Source organism: Diabrotica virgifera, chromosome 9, assembly GCF_917563875.1.
Source record: "Diabrotica virgifera virgifera chromosome 9, PGI_DIABVI_V3a".
In the NCBI taxonomy this organism is placed as follows: Eukaryota; Metazoa; Arthropoda; class Insecta; order Coleoptera; family Chrysomelidae; genus Diabrotica; species Diabrotica virgifera.
Genome location: NC_065451.1, coordinates 217,903,008 through 217,920,338, shown reverse-complemented (window position 1 = coordinate 217,920,338; position 17,331 = coordinate 217,903,008). Strand labels below are relative to the sequence as shown.

Below are 17,331 nucleotides of genomic sequence, written 5' to 3'. Positions count from 1 at the left end.
TTCATAAATAAACAATAAAGTTTTGAAAGTTTTTGCCGATTCCGACCACTTTTCATGTTTGTACATCACATGTTTTAACATATTTTAATAAACATGACGATATATTTTTATGTTTGAAAAGTGTAAGACTAAAAAGAAAAAAAAAATATGAAAAAAATATTTTTAAGAAACGCTTTTCTTTAGTTACAAGTGACTAAAATTAAACATATTATAAAAAATCAACTAAAAAGCAAAAAATGGAAAAAATTGAAAAAATCTAACACATTCGTTAAAGAAAAGCGTGGGGCGAAAACCGTTTATTCGATGAAAACGCAGCACGTTTTTTTTTGAGGAATGTGTTAGATTTTTTCAATTTTTTTTTTTATTTTTTGCTTTTTAGTTAATTTTTTTATAATATTTATGTTTAATTTTAATCACTGGTAACTAAAGAAAAGCGTTTCTTAAAAATATTTTTTTCATATTTTTTATTTATTTTTGGTTTTCTTATGTATTGTACAACTTTCACATCCATACGTGAGGATACTTCTTGTCATGGTATTATATATTCTTCTTTATGTTGTTATGCTGATGTTCTTATCCCACACTATCGGGTTTAATTTTCGTATGCAGTCTATTGTTTGTCCTAGTCTATTTTTTATATCTTCCTCAGTTGTTCCTTTGTTCGATATTATATAACCTAAATACTTGTACTTATCTGTTCCCCTGATTTGTTTACCTTCGTCTATTTCCTGCTGTTTTATTTCTGTATTCTCTGTTGTTATGTAGTTAGTTTTCTTTAGGTTTATTTCCATCCCATTCTTTGTATATTTTTGTTACAGTTTCCTCATCATAAAACTGAGGTCATCTTTATTTTGTGCGATCACTATTTGGTAGTCAGAAAAACTTAGGGTATATAGATATTCGTTCCTTACTGATATACCCATTCCTTCGCACTTTATTTCCCTTGATTATAGGGTTTTCTCCAGGAATATTTTGAACATGGTAGGGGATGTGTAGCAGACCTGTAGTAGTCCCTTTGTCGTCTTAACGTGGAACAACATATAAACTAAAATACGATTAAGACGATGAAATACCAGTACAGGAAGTCGATAATTCATTACGAATTCTAAAAATCGCAAGTTATGCGTACCTCAAGGTATACCGAACGAATTACTAAAACAGAGTCCCAGAGTATTACTGAAATTACTGGTATTTTACATGTTTTTACCCTAAAACTGGCAACAAATTAACAAGTGAATGTCATTAACAAGGCTCTAAAGCAAGGTTGCTGCATAGCACCTTTATCTCTCTCTCTCTATCTATCTCTCTATCTCTCTATCTCTCCATCTCTCTATTTCTCTATATCTCTATATCTCTCTATCTCTCCATATCTCTATATCTCTCTATCTCTCCATCTCTCTATCTCTCTCTACCGTCTTCACTCTTTATGCCCTTGGTACGCTAAATCTGATAGATGAGCCCTCTTCCCTGTTTTATTCCTTTAAATTATTTTCTATGGGCCATTCCACGAACATACGCCTGTTTTGGATTACCTCGACAACGAATATTTTACTGTGCAACATAAGAAGTACGAAAGTAAATGGCGCTAATAATTATTCCAATAAACAACAATGTAATTTGCAATTTACTTTCGTTCTTCTTATTTTGCACAGTAAAATATTCGTTGTCATAGTAATCCAAAACAGGCGTATGTTCGTGGAATAGGGTATAAAAGTCTTTTCCATTCCTCTTTATTTCCCGCTCTCTGTTTCATTTCTCTCCACCTCATAATCTCTTGTTACAAGTTTTTGCGAGCTAATATCCGGTCTTTTTCTTCTTCTTCTTCTTGCGTCTGGTAAAATTATTTCGGTTTCTCCTGAAGATGAAAGTTCGTTGACAGAATTTTAATCATCTAATTAACAATAATTAACAAATTTAATCATTTTAGAAATTTCGTTATCGTTCGATAGATTTCGTTAGATTTTGTCTTGGATGGTTAGTCTCTAGATTGTTTTGTTTCAAAATAAATGCAGATTCGGTTATTGAATCTTCTAGATACTAGAGGGAAAGAGAATTTTCTTTAGATTGAGAAATATTAACAGCTAACAATTTATTTTTTAGTTTAAAATTATTAAGAGAATTTAAAACTATTGCTTTTAGGTTATATAGGTACATTGGTTGTTTTTGTTTACTAAAATAGCTGCAGCTGAGTCAGATAAAGGTGTTTGTGATGTGTATTGATTTAACCTGTGATCATCATCAGTTTCCATTTTCTATTAATATTTGTTTGGACTGAATACGGTCCTGAGCGGTTCCAAGTTTTTAGGAAAAAATGGTTTTGAGTAACACTCGTTTTGATAAGTGGCGGTGTATTTGTTTTATCCTTGGATGCTCTGATAATTTTACTAATAATAAAATATTATGTATTCACAAATTCTGTTTAATATTTGGATACTTATTAGACTGTTACTTAACACTGAATGTTGTAGTATAAACGTTTAATGGTTATTTTTACTACTTAAAATTAATAAATTGTAAGGATCCATCTAACGATATGTTTGTCTTCTTTATAGTTTACTTTTATGGCTCTTTTAACATAAATATGTCATTATTTAGTACTATTTTCCATACTACAGAAAATCATTAACGAAATATTAAATTTTGAAAAAATTTTCTGACTGACCCAATTGAATCGAACAATGGAAAAAAAAGGAAGATTCCCTGAATCCTCAGTTGTTCAACGTGATCATGCATGGTTATAACAGCAAGTCTACTAAGATGTAAATTAGAGCTGAGGGTAAGATAATACAAGTGATGGAGTTTAAATATATATAGGCATTACACTATCTAGCTGCGGAAAGCTCGAAGCAGAACTGGAAGCTAAAGTGAATAGTGAATAGAATAAATAGAGGCTCAGGTTGTTTAAATAAAACAATATGGAAAAATAAAAATATCAGGAATGAAATGAAAGTCAGAATTTACAAAACAGTTATCATAGCTAGAAGTACAGATATACCATGGAGATGCAAAGTGGAGAACATCAATAAATGGGTAATAAACAGAAGAATAGAATGGAATGAACATATAAGCCAAATGACAACAAACAGAAAAGCAAATACGGCGAGAGATGGTTCCTCAATTGGCAGACCTCGAAAACGATAGAACGACAAGTTGGAAGGTACATTGGAATGTACCTTTAAACATTTTTCTATAATGATTTGTCCAGTTTTTTTCAGTTTCATGTCTAATGAGATTTTTAATGACTGAGGAAGCCACAATTTATCAAACACTTCACAAAGCCAAATAAAAGTATCTACAGTAGAAAAAATGAAAGAATACCCATGAACGAACATATAAAACACGCTGTATTTTCCTGTCACCGTGTCACACAAAAAATTGGCCAGCGCAAGTACATGTAACAATTATTGTTACATGTACTTGCACTGGTCAATTTTCTTTGTGACACGGTGACAGGAAAATACAGCGTGTTTTATATGTTCGTTCATGGGTATTCTTTAATTTTTCCGACTGTACTGGATATAAAATAGTACCGATCCTTTATAGTGGTAGAAGAGGCATTGGAGTATATTTCAATGAACTGAGCTGTTAAAAGTTTCAAAAAGGAAAGTGCAAAAAAAATTAATATAACGATGCTTCCGCCTACTGAAACTGTAATCTCTCAGAACTTTTTTATGATTTACTATCAAATTCATCAAGGTTTGATAATGTGTTTGACATAAGTGTTTGAATAAGTGTTTGAAAGAATGTTTCAAGTAATTTCGTTGTATTAAACAAGGTTTGAAGTGTAATGATTACTGCTATAGAGGCCACAGGCAAACTGGCAAAAATTTACAAAGCAATATTATTAATGTCGAAGAGGTAAATACGGGTACTGCTAGTAACAGTAGAGGCAGAAAAAGAAATATTAATAGAAGATCCTTTCAGACTACAATGCAAGAAAGCACGCCTAGACAAGTAATTACCCAAAAATAATAAAAAAATACTTTATCTACTCTATGTCATATTATGTATAAGTTTTTAGTTTGTGAAAACTGTCATTATAGATAGCCAGTGCGTGAAGGGTTTAAAGTGTCCGTGAAGTAACAATGTATTTTAAATGGGATTTACTTTTTCGCACACTTTCAATGGGTTTTTTGGCACAAATTCATATAATCAAATATTCTTAACTTTGGTGTTGTCATGGTGATGACAATATAAACAATGACACAACAAAATTTTTGACAGTTTTGTGGTTTGAAAGTAGTTAGGATTTTTAAATATCAAAGTTCTGAAAATTGTAGGATAGAAATGAATTTCAGTGACGAAGAGTTGCAGTTTTTTTATTTGTTTATCGTAGATAAAATATTGTATGAAACTGTGCGTGAAGTACTTTTTGCGAACGATGTATAGCACTCGCTCCGTTGTCGCTCGTGCGTTCGCAAAAATCATACTTCACGAACTGTTTCATAAATAACTATTCTATATGAAAGAAATAATAATCCTAAAATCAATAAAAAAAACTCCGAAAAAGAAAGATAATGGCTTAAAGATTACGATCGTCTTGTTTATAATGTCTTCACTGATGCTGTAATGCTCTGCACTGGTCAAGTTTGAGCAGTATGAACAGTTCTCAGGAACTGCAGCTTGTAATTATTCTCTGCTAAAACAGGCATCTTTTCCAATGCCGTTTCCAGAAGTTAATTTAATAAATCGTTTAGATCAGTGTTTTTCAATCTGTGGGTCGTGACCCCTACGGGGGTCGCGAAGACTTACTAGGGGGGTCGCCGACTGAAAGAAAAAGTTGAGACTCTTAGACAAAAAAAAAACAATTTTAGTGGGAAGGATGTGCTTGTTTATTTTTCAAAATTTTATTAAATTGTGGTGCTATTTTTGAAACGCTAATAATCAAATCATTTCCTAATTGCCTATTTTTGTTCAGTTTTAATGTCTACCCTTGAGGAAAATGCCAGTTCACACAAGTATGAAGTGGCGAATTGCACTAATAATTTAAAAGCTTCCCTTGCCAGCTTAGTGTTTTCTTTTTACATCCAAAATACGTCGAAACTTATACGGCGAATAAAATTCCATTTTAAGTATGCCATCAGCACCTAAATCTAGAAGACATTCTTTTATTTTTATGGTGACATCAGCCAGATCTATTGATTTGTCCAAAAAAGGGGTTTAAAATTCATCTACGCCCATTATCAACTTCAGAGTGCAAGTCTGGAAAGTATGTCAAAAGTTGCTCTTCTAAATTATGCAAGCTCTGTATCATGCAAGGAATGTGAGCCGATACAGCAAAACTTTGGTCTGTTCGCCACTATCTTCAACAATCTTCTGAACACATGGAAAAGACTCAAGTATTTTGTTTTGCAGGGAGGTTGACAAAAAACGAAGTTTTGCAGGAATTGCTTTAACTTTACCTTTAGCTGTTAAAATATTCCCTTCTCTGCCTTAAAGGTTCTTGTTCAAATTATTAAGGTGCCTAAAAAGGTCTGCCAAAAAGCTAATTTTAAGAGCCAATATGGTCAGAAAAACGATAAGCATATTTAGATTTTGCATCTTGTAAGAAAATTTACAATTAAGCTCTTAGTTCCAGAACTCTTGTCAATACCTTTCCTTTGGATAGCCACCCGACCTCTGGGTGATAAAGGAGATGTTTATGAAGCGAGCCCATATCTTCACTAACGATTCTGAATAGCAGAGTTTGCAAAGATACTTTGATAGAATTCACAATTTTTATTACCTTCTTAAGAATGTCATTTGAATCAGAAGGTACTACCTTAGCAGCTGGAGCCTGTCCAAGAAGAAAACAGTATGTGCAGGATATGTTTGGCATTATCAATTTTATTTTGCAATGAGTTCGCTACTTTTGCCAGTCATAGCTTTAGCGCCATTGCTACAAATAGCGATACATTTTTTCAAATGAATATTGCAGTCGCAAGTACTTTCTAAAAACATATCGTACAAACCCTTGTCAGTAGTGTTTACAGAAAGTGCTCTACAAAATAATATTTCTTCTGCGATACTGTCATCTGCTTCAAAGCGCACAAATACTACAAACTGTGCACAATCGGAAACATCTGTAGATTCGTCAAACTGCAAAGCAAAATATTGGCTGTTCTTTAATTTTTGGCCCGCGTGAATAACAGAGAAATGTACCAAAATAGAAAAAAATCATTACCTAACGTATGTAGCCTTTAATTACATTATTTATTTGGCTTTCTATGATACAAGGGGGTCGCCAGAATATTTCAACCTGTAAAGGGGTCGCGAAATCAAAAAGATTGAAAAACACTGTAGTCCGTTCTTTTACGGTAAAATATTGCAAAATCTCTAAATTTTAAAGAACCGCTTGGATTGACATGAAATTTGGCATACACATAGCTAACAAGTCAAAGAAAAAAAGTGATATGTGCTTTTGCCCTAGGGGTGGTTTTCACCCCCTCTTGGGGGTGAAAAAATATTCGTCCAAAGAAAGTCAGGAAATGGATAAACTGGCTGATTTCAAGTAACTTTTGTTCTATAGAGTTTTTTCACTAAGTCAATACTTTTCGAGTTATTTGGCGGTGAATATGTTCATTTTTTCAACAAATAACCACACTATTAGACGGTTTTTCGCAAATAACTCAAATAGTAAGTATTTTGTCGAAAAAACATTTTTTGCAAAAATATAGCCTGTGAAAATTAAAAAAATGGTGTATATATCACGTCTCTACACCTAGTAAAAGCAGAGTTATAGCTAATGAAAAATAGGTTCATATTCGTCAAATTCCAAATGGAATAATTTAACGTGAAATAACCAAAAATGAAGCACATTTCGGGGAAAACTCATTAAAACATATTTAAAGTGTTTAAAAAAAGCTTCATTTTTGTTTTATAAAAAAAATTTCCAGCATCAAAATTAACCAAGTTACGCTCAAAATAAAGTTCTTCCCTTTTGGTTTTGGTAAAGAAAAACGAGAAAATCACCCCCTAATTAATATCTTAAAAGAATTTAATCGTTACGACTTCACAAGTTTCTTGACTCGTGTATATATTGTTTATATAATCTGTAAGTTTCATTGGTTCAAAGTCCTTATTATTGAATGGGCTGTAGTTAAAAGGGGTTGAACCCGTCATTGATCACGAATGTATGCAAATTTAGAAACACCAAATCTTAATCAATTTTTGTCTAACAGAAAAACAAAAAAATACATGATATTCAGAAAAGCAAATCTGCCTTTTTTTGTTTTTCGAGATTTTTAAAAATTTTACTTTGAAACCAAATTTTTTTAAAAATAATCACTTTGAATCGATAAAACTTACAGATCATATAAATACAACATAAGTAAAATAATTTATGGAGCCGTAACGATTAATTTCATTTAAGTTGCTAATTAGGGGGTGGTTTTCCCGATTTTTTTTTTGCAAAAACAAAAGGGGCCAACTTTATTTTGAGGGTAACTTGCTTAAATTTAATGCTGGAAACTTTTTGTAAAACCAAAAATAAAGATTTTAAATAACACTTTAAAAAAGTTATAATGGGTTTTCCCCAAAAAGTGCTTAATTTTTTGGATATTTCACGTCGACATATTCTATTTGAAATTTGGTGAATATGAATCTATTTTTCATTGGCTATAACTCTGGTTCTACGAGATCCAGAGACCTAATGCGTGCACCATTTTTTTTTTACTTTTTTTAAGCTATATTTTTGCTAAGAATGTTTTTTTCGACAAAATACTTTTTGAGTTATTTGCGAAAAACCGTCTAAAAATTTGGTTATTTTGTTGAAAAATGAACATATTCACTAGCAAATAACTCGAAAAGTGTTGACTTGGCGAAAAAGTTCTATAGAACAAAAGTTACTTAAAATTAGTCAGTTTACCCATTTCCAGACTTATTTTGGACATATATTTTTTCATCCCCAACGGGGGGTGAAAGTCACCCCCATGGCAAAAGCACACATCGGCACAATATCACTTTTTTTTGACATGTAAGCTATACGTATGCCAAATTTCATGTCAATCCAAGCGGTTCTTTAAAATTTAGAGCAAAAACCGTGAAAGAATGGACTACTGGTTTAGATCTAATCCTGTAATTTTAATTGTCTAGCCTTAACGATCTTATTTACGAACTTTTAGATTAGCAAATAATACGAAACTTTTAGCTAAAAGATAACAAAAACTACCATTTAAGAAAATACTTATCCTGCAAGTCACCCCAAATAGCGAAGTAAACGCGCAGAGACCACGCATGCAGACACGACCACCCACACCACGCATCTCTAGTATGTACAAAACTACAACATCCATCTCTACGGTTCATGTTCCTGCTGATACCGCGAGTTTGGAGTTTCCCTTCTGTGATATATTCTTTTTGTGCGCTCCGAACAAAACACGTCGGAGTTTTCATTGCGGGTCGAGCTTTCGCAAAAAGCGCGTAATCGGGCCGGCGAAAACACATGTTGAAAAAATGCGAGCGCTTAAGGGGATAGTGAGAGAAAAATAGGGAACCGAATTGGGATTGGGACACCGCTATTAAATTAAGTGCGAAACATTTTTTTATTTTGGAAATAAAAAATATTTAATTAAGGTTCAAGCATTACAGTTTTTTGCAGTAAATATTAGATAAATAGAATGACATTAAAGATAATTTTTAAAAATGTTAAAACAGTCTAGTAGTGCAGCTTTGTACACTGTCGACGACAAATCAACTAATAAAAACTACTTCTGTTTCTTCAAGTTTCAACAATTTATAAGGTAAGAAAAAATTACAAAGAATATATTTTTGCTCTATTATTTTATGTGCTACAGTTATTTTTTATTAAACATCGCATTTAAATGGAAAGGCCCAAAATTTCGCCTGTCAAAATTTTCAATGTGTTTTAAATAAATTGATTTTTTTCGAATCTTGAGAAAACTAATGAGTGTTTTTGAAAAACTTAAACGCAGAATGAAAACTTACGTTATTACCGAGGGCCGAAAGTTCCTTAGAATAAATAGAAAATTTCTTTTGAATGAAATATTTGCAGTTAAAAATCACCCTAAATTTTCTCTTTTATTTTCACCCATAAACATTATAAAAGTTTTCAGGAACTTTTGAATCTCAGTAATAATATCTTTCACTCCGAGTTTAAATTTTTCAAAAATATTTATCAGTTTTGTCTGGATTCGAAAAAAATTTCATTAGGGGTTCAGCAAATAATTGGGGTGATTTTATATCCGTTCATCATACTTTTGAGAAAAGTAGCATATTTCTTCTTTAACAGATTTCATTTTAAAATCACAAGCGATAATACTGTTAGTTACGTACTATCATTGATTAAAAACTACCCAGTGTAATAGTTATTAATCAATGGTACTGTGGAGCGTTTAGGATAATACTAAGTAGGTACTTTTGACCAGAATTTTTGTAGCATTTCGATATTTGTTTGATAACATGCTGTCCCGCACAATATTGAATTCCGTAACTCCATATCGGTTTTAGGACGACTTTATAAATTAGCAATTATTTATTAGTGACTATTAATTGAGATTGGAGATCGTCAGTCCAACGAGTCGTCATTAACGACTCGTTGGAGATCCAAGGTCGTCATTAACTCCATTTGGTCCTTCTTTTTCTTATTGCGCCGTCTCTTTTCGAAAGTTGGCCATCCAAATGGCAATTGTAGCTGTGGAAACTGCTGCACGAAAAATTTCTGCGGATGAGCGGGTAAACCATCTTCTCAGGCCTTTCAGACACGAGTTCTGGTGTTTTTCTACTGATCTTTTGCCCTGTACTTTACCTTTCAATATGATTTGAAGTAATTCATATCTTTCTCCTCTCAACACAAGGCCCAAGTATTATATTTTTCTTTCTTTGATTATTCTTAGTAATTTTTTTTTGTATGTTTATATGCGGCATTTGATCCTAGGCCTTCCTTTTCTATTTTTACGACTTATTGTAGCGCTTAACAAAATGTTGGGCATTCTAACTTGGATCATTCTTTGGACACGTTCTAGCCATCTTTGTGCTCTTAATACTACCTCTTACTACTGCAATTATTGTATTAGTCTCCTTATACAATTCTTCTAACTCTTTGCTTGTTCTTTGTGTCCACTGATTGTCTGTCGTTTTTTCGCCAAATATCCTTCGAAGTAATTTTCTTTCGTAACAATACGTAATTATTGGTCTTATAGTCCAGAGAAATAAGATTTTTCTCGTGACACATCCCCCAACAGGCCGAAACCCAATTTTTTGAGTAGTATGGACATCTATATTAATAACCTTTATGTTTCCTGCAGCCGATTTTGATGATATACATAGTTATAAACAAATAAAAATCAAAAAACAGTAAATTTTTGCTTTTTTCGTCTATTACTAAAAAATTAAGAATTTTAAACAAATTTGAGAGTAAGAAACTCATAAATCGTATAAAAAAACTTCAATATGGCGTTCGCTGAATATGTCTATCTTATTGCTTGCTTAGAAAATTACAAAATAAATCATAAATTTTGAGTTTTTATAAATATTCATAACTTATGTAAAAATTCACTTGGAACCTTGTTATTACACGGAATGATGAGACTTCTGGTGCTTAAATCATACCCTAAATTTCAAATCAGTTGGTCAAATAGTTTAAAAGTTATTTAATTTGTTTATCCCAAATTCATTTTTTTTTGCAACACTATAAGTCAGAAAATTATGAGGTTACACTAATACTTTGGACAGTTTATGAAAGAAGAACATTTATACTATTAAAGTAATTAAAAAAATGACAAAAAGTAATTTTAAAGAGTGTAAAATTATTTTGCAAAAACATGTCGATATTTTACTTACTTATAAACAATTAGAATAACTTTTTAACTGTTACCCGTAGAAAAATTTATTCTATTTTTTCATATTTAGAACGACTGAATTTTTATACACATTTAGAATGAAAAACAGTTGTCCTAGGACAATTAGGGACGAAGTTAGCCCCCTCCCTTTTTTAATTCACATGTTTTTACAAAATAATTTTGCAATATTTAAAATTATTTTTTGTCATTTTTTTCAATTAAATTAATACTGTTAATCTTCTTCTTTCATAAACTATCCAAAGTATTACTGTAACTTCATTATTTTCTGACTTATAGTGTTGCAAAAAAAATGAATTTGGGATAAACTAATTAAATAACTTTTAAATTATTTTACCAATTAATTTGAAATTTAGGGTATGATTTAATCACCAGAAGTCTCAACATTCCGTGTAATAAGAAGGTTCTAAGTTAAGTTTTACATAAGTTATGAAAACTTATAAAAACTCAAAATTTATTAATTATTTTGCAATTTTCTAAGCAACCAATAAGGATAGACATATTCAGCGAACGCCATATTGAGTTTTTTTATACGATTTATGAGTTTCCTTCTTTCAAATTTGTTTAAAATACTTAACGTTTTGGCAATAGACGAAAAAAGCGAAAATTTACCGTTTTTGATCTTCATTTGTTTATAACTATGTATATCATCAAAATCGGCTGCAGGAAACATATAGGTTATTATTATAGATGTCCACACTACTCAAAAATTTTATTTTCTTCCTGGAGAGGGTTGTGTCACCAACAGGATATTTTTTTCCTTATTTCTCTGAACTATTATTACACTTTATACGTTCTTTTTAGCTGCTTTCGATATATTTTTGTTTCTGAGTATTAAATTGAGAGCATACATGTAACGATTTCTTGACATTGGTGTGTTTTGTGTGTTTCCTCCGGATACTTTGCTTACTCGAAAATATCATCATCATCGTCATCATCATCCAGCCTCCTGCATCCAAAGTTAGACCTCCCCTAATTTCTTGCAGTTCTGTTGGTCTTGGGCTTCCTGCAACCAATTCCCAGCAACCCTTTTGATGTCGTCTGTCCATCGTGTATGTGGTCTACCTCTACTTCTTCTGTCTGCTCGTGGTCTGCATAGTGTAATTTTTTTGGGTCCACCTCCCGTCTTTAATTCTGGCTACATGGCCCGTCCAACTCCACTTCAGCCATGCTATTCGCTCTATGACATCTGTGACGCCTGTCCTTCTTCTGATTTCCTCGTTTCTAACCCTCTCTTTGAGAGTCAGTCCAAGTAGTGACCGTTCCATTTTTCTTTGGGCCACTCTAAGTTTGATAGCTATGGCCTCGGTTAACGATAGTGTTTCGGCGCCGTAAGTCATGACTGGAAGCACACATTGGTCAAACGCTTTTTTTTCAAATAATTTAGCATGTTGCTCTTGAAGATGTCTGATAGTTCTCCATATGCGGCCCATGCAAGGTGATTCTTCTTTGTAGTTCGGCAGTTTGATTGTCCCAGGGACTCGAAAATATAGTCCCTCCTACTGTAATACATTGTTCCTTCATCCCTTGTTATCATTATCTATTGTCTCTGCTCAAATTCTATGTCAGTCCATTCCGTGTATTTAGTTTTTGTTTCAGAGAGATGAAGTTTTTCAATCCTAATAGCAACATTAATAATATTGAAAATATTAAAAATATTACTAAAAGATTTTTAAATTGAAAAACTTATTGGTACACTTTCCTGGTGACACCTCCAACCAAGGCTTTTAAAATTTGCAAGCCAAATGGATGCTGCCGTGAAGACAAAGGGAAGGAATACGACACTATGTAATTCACATCCCCGTCTGCAGCTTGTTAAAGTTCCAACGGAAAATGCACCCAGTTACTCTAAGGAGTAATACGACTATAAAATAAAAATGTATACCATTTTTATTCAGTTGCAATGCGAAGGAAAAACAATCTTACTTTTCAATTAGAATACGGAGTGCAATCCAGCTCTCTGAATCGCGATTTTCGATTCTTATTGGAATCTCATCGGAGAGTGCTCAGGCTTGTTCTCCATATCCTAACTGACATGGTATACATTTTTATTTTATAGTCGTATTACTCCGTAGAGTAACTAGGTGCATTTTCCGTTGGATCTTTACCAAGATGTAGACGGGGATGTGAATTGCATAGTGTAGAATTCCTTCCATTTGTCTTCACTGCAGCATCCATTTGGCTTACAAATTGTAGAAGCCTTGGAGGTGTCACCAGGAAAGTGTACCAATAAGTTTTTCAATTTAAAATTCTTTTAGTAATATTTTTAATATTTTCAATATTATTAATGTTGCTATTAGGATTCAAAAACTTCATCTTTCATTTCTCAGATGACGCTAGTCACCTACCCTATTTGTTTCAGTTGCAATGTGTGGGAAAAGCTCTCGGTGCTGGTCAGTTAGGATATGGAGAACAAACCTGCGCTCTCTCCGATGAGATTCCAATAAGAATCGAAAATCGCGATTTAGAGAGCTGGATTGCACTCCGTATTCTTATTGAAAAGTAAGATTGTTTTGCCTTCGCATTGCAACTGAATAAAAATGGTATACATTTTTATTTTATAGTCGTATTACTCCGTAGAGTAACTAGGTGCATTTTCCATTGGAACTTTACCAAGCTGCAGACGGGGATGTGAATTGCATAGTGTAGAATTCCTTCCCTTTGTCTTCACTGCAGCATCCATTTGGCTTGCAAATTGTAGAAGCCTTGGAGTTGTCACCAGGAAAGTGTATCAATAAGTTTTTCAATTTATAATATTTTAGTAATATTTTTAATAATTTTAATATTATTAATGTTGCTAATAGGATTGAAAAACTTCATCTTTCATTTGCCAGATGAGGCTAGTCACCAACCCTATTTGTTACAGTTGCAATGTGTGGGAAAAGCTCTCGGTGCAGATCAGTTAGGATATGTAGAACAAGCCTGTGCTCTCTCCGATGAGATTCCAATAAGAATCGAAAACCGCGATTTAGAGAGCTGGATTGCACTCCGTATTCTAATTGAAAAGTAAGATTGTTTTGCCTTCGCATTGCAACTGAATAAAAATGGTATTCATTTTTATTTTAGTTTTTGTTTCGTTTATACAGTGATGAGCGCGCCAATAACGGGCAAAATAGCGTAAAAGATAAAAAACATATTAAATTGTGAGATAGAAAGAAATAAAACTAGTAGAGGTGTTAAAATTAGCGATAGTAACATATACATTGACATTATATTGATTGTTTCCCACCTTTAGACGTATCAAAGGAGTATGTCTACTAAAACTATCACTGGGACAGTGGCATTTCTCAAACTCGTTCGATACGTCTTAAGGTGGAAAACAATCAATATAATGTCAATTTTTAAGTTACTATCAAATTTAACACCTCTACTAGGTTCATCCCTTTTTATCTCACAACTTAATATGTTTTTTATCTTTTGCGTTATTTTGCCGGTTATTAGTGCATTAATCACTGTATAGAGTCTCTTTTATTGAGCTACTTTTTCTATTTATTTTACTACATTTTCTTAATTTTTTCTTGATTCTGGACAAAAGTACTATATCACCTGTGAAGAAGATGAAGAAGAAAAAGCTATTTCATTAAGGTGGTCTGAACTATTTTTTTTATTGTTATTGCTGTTATTTTATTTAGAAAGTATATAAGATAATTGGAATTTAACAAGGATCTGTATCTGTTAAACAATTATTTTTGATTTACGACCGACCCAACGGTTATAACGATGTAAACCAAGCTAATTTTAACAAACTTTATTACCGGAATAAAAAAAATTTACACCTATTAAATAAAAAAAACTATTTTAACTACCGAAATGATAATAAAGTTCAAAATTAAAGAAATTATTTATTAGAGATAGGTGATAAATAATACTTTTAATAGTAATAATTTTCATGAACGGATTTATCGTAGTTTTCAAAATTAATGAATCCCTGCAGAGTTGCAACTTTATATTTCTGTTTTGCATTATCTTATTCATTTATGAGATTAACTTTAATCTAAATCTATTTTTTTGTTTGTATAAATGAAAATTGCATCTTTTATAAAGAGAAGTTTTCAGTTGGGAATTATTCGGTTTTAGTAAATTAGATATTCATCTTTCTCTTTGCTCTTACAGATATATGCGGTCGGTTTCTTTAATTACATTTCTCTACAATTCTCAGGGACAGTGCCTATCTCGGCCCAAGAAACAGGTAGGTCTTTTAAAAATGTCCCAATAGGCGCAAAGATTAAAACTACCCGATATAAAATATACCAGCTCGGCTCATGGGATATTAATTGTTGTTATTATAAAATAATTTTTACATCTCAATGAAAAAAAAAATACATTTATAGAATAACTTTAATAAATAGATATATTATACAATAACATGGCAAAATTATTTTATTTTAACATATTCAAGACTTGTCTTTCTAATAGGTTTTCTGATTCTGGACCATGATTATGATTATTGGTTATACTAGTTGTAATTCAATGTTTTCCAATTGTTTTGATGAAAGCTTTGCAATTTAGTCTAGGGCGCATCTGTTTTGAGATGGACTTTGAGAGGTGACTCAAATTTTTTTGCAGAAATTGCTTGAAAATAATTTAAATAATAATATTTGAGTTATCTTCCCACTTAAAATGGTCCGGAACATTGTTTAAATAATCAAAATGTCAAAATATGAAGGAAAAATTCGATTTTTTTATTGGTTTTCTGATTATAACTTTAAAACTATTCATTTTTGAGAAAAGTTGTACTAACCTAAAAGTTGCGTAATTAAATTTTCTACAATATATAATTGGTTAAAAATTTAAAAAATACTCACCCTTGTTGCAAAATATCAATAATTGCGAAAAAATCCATACAAAAACAAGTATTCGCCTTTTACGTTTTTCAACCATTTATGCTACATTTAGAACCTTCATATTTTACCCAGAAAAACTTTATGATATAGTAAAACAACACTGTAAATTTCATTAAGATCGGTGTAATAAATTTTGCAAAATAAATTTTGCAATCCAGCTTTTGCAAAAAGAATTCATTTTTTTTAATGTTGCAGGACTGAAAAGAAAGCAGATAGAAAGTTGAATTTTTTTGCTTATAGAAGTGTCCTGTACATTTTATTTCCAATTTTCAAAATTAAAATCGATTAATTACCACGGCGTCAGGAAATTTTTTAAATAAACATTAATTTTTGGTGCTAAGCGCAGGACGGCGGTGTTCGATTCACACAAGTTGATTTCCACCAAAATTTCTTCCAATCTTTATCTAATATATTATTTTCTTACTCTATATTTTGTAGTATTTTAATATTTAAATTCCACAAAAATCGAACTAATTTTATTATTGTTTGTGAAATATTGTTTAAACAACTGCATATGTTTAAAAATAATAAACTTTTATTCTCTAAGTTAAAATATATGAACAAAAAAAGGTTTTGTTAAAAAAGTGTCATTTCAAAGGATGGAATATGTGTTTTTATTTTGCAATAAACCAATTTATTTATTTATATCGAAATGTAATAAAAATTAAAATGTATCAATTATTATCAAAGGTCATTGGAATGCCCAATCAGAGCAAAATATCCGCTGTCCAGCGCGTAGCACCAATAATTAATGTTTATTTAAAAAAAATCCTGACGCCGTGGGAGTTAATCGATTTTAGTTTTGCAAATTGAAAATGAAAGATACAGTACACATCTATAAGCAAAAAAATCAACTTACTATCTGCTTTATTTTCAGTCCTGTAACATTTTGAAAAAATAAAATTTTTTTGCGAAAGCTGGATTGCAAAATTTATTTTGCAAAATCTGTTGAGCCGATCTTAATGAAATTTACTGTGTTATTTTATTATATCATACAGTTTTTCTGGGTGAAACATGAAGGTCCTAAGTGTAGAAAAAATGGTTGAAAAGTGTAAAATGCGAATACTTGTTTTTGTATGATTTTTTGACAATTATTGCTATTTTGCAACAAGGGTGACTATTTTTTAAATTTTTAACCAATTCTGTATTGTAGGAAATTTAATTACGCAACTTTTATGTCAGTACAACTTTTCTCGCAAATGAACACTTTTAAAGTTATAATCAAAAAACGAAGAGAAAAATCGAATTTTTCCTTAATTTTTTGATATTTTGATTATTTAAACAATGTTTCGGACCTTTTTGAGAGGGAGGATAACTCAAATATTATTATTTAAGTTATCTTCAAGCAATTCCTGTAAAAAAATTTGAATCACCTCTCAACGTCCAAATGTACTAATATTTTTACAGATGCGCCCTGGTCTAATTATCCTTTACACATCTCCACTTTGTTTCACCTAATTTTCGAATTTGTTCTTTAAATTTATAATCTTCACATACTAATAACAATTTTCCTCTTTGACTAAACATTTCACTTATACTGGGCTTTAAAGATGTCATTATAATCTATTTTGTCTGGATACTGAACTAGTAGTTATGTAATTAAAAGAAAGATTGATTCCACTACGAGGTGTCGAGCGAGTAACATCGGTCTGTATTTTGTCGTGCTTTGTAAAACAAAACAAAAACAAAAA

General features: G+C 31.5%; 1 protein-coding gene across 2 annotated transcripts in view; it reads left to right on the top strand.

Moving 5' to 3' along the window:
* Window positions 1-8,318: 8,318 nt before the first annotated feature.
* Window positions 8,319-17,331, top strand: part of LOC126891646 (somatostatin receptor type 2-like) — a 525,450-nt gene continuing 516,437 nt past the window's right edge. For both annotated transcript variants that reach the window (XM_050660870.1, XM_050660871.1), the window contains exon 1: window positions 8,319-8,720. The gene's annotated coding sequence lies outside the window, so the exon portion shown is untranslated. The remainder of the gene's footprint in view (window positions 8,721-17,331) is intronic.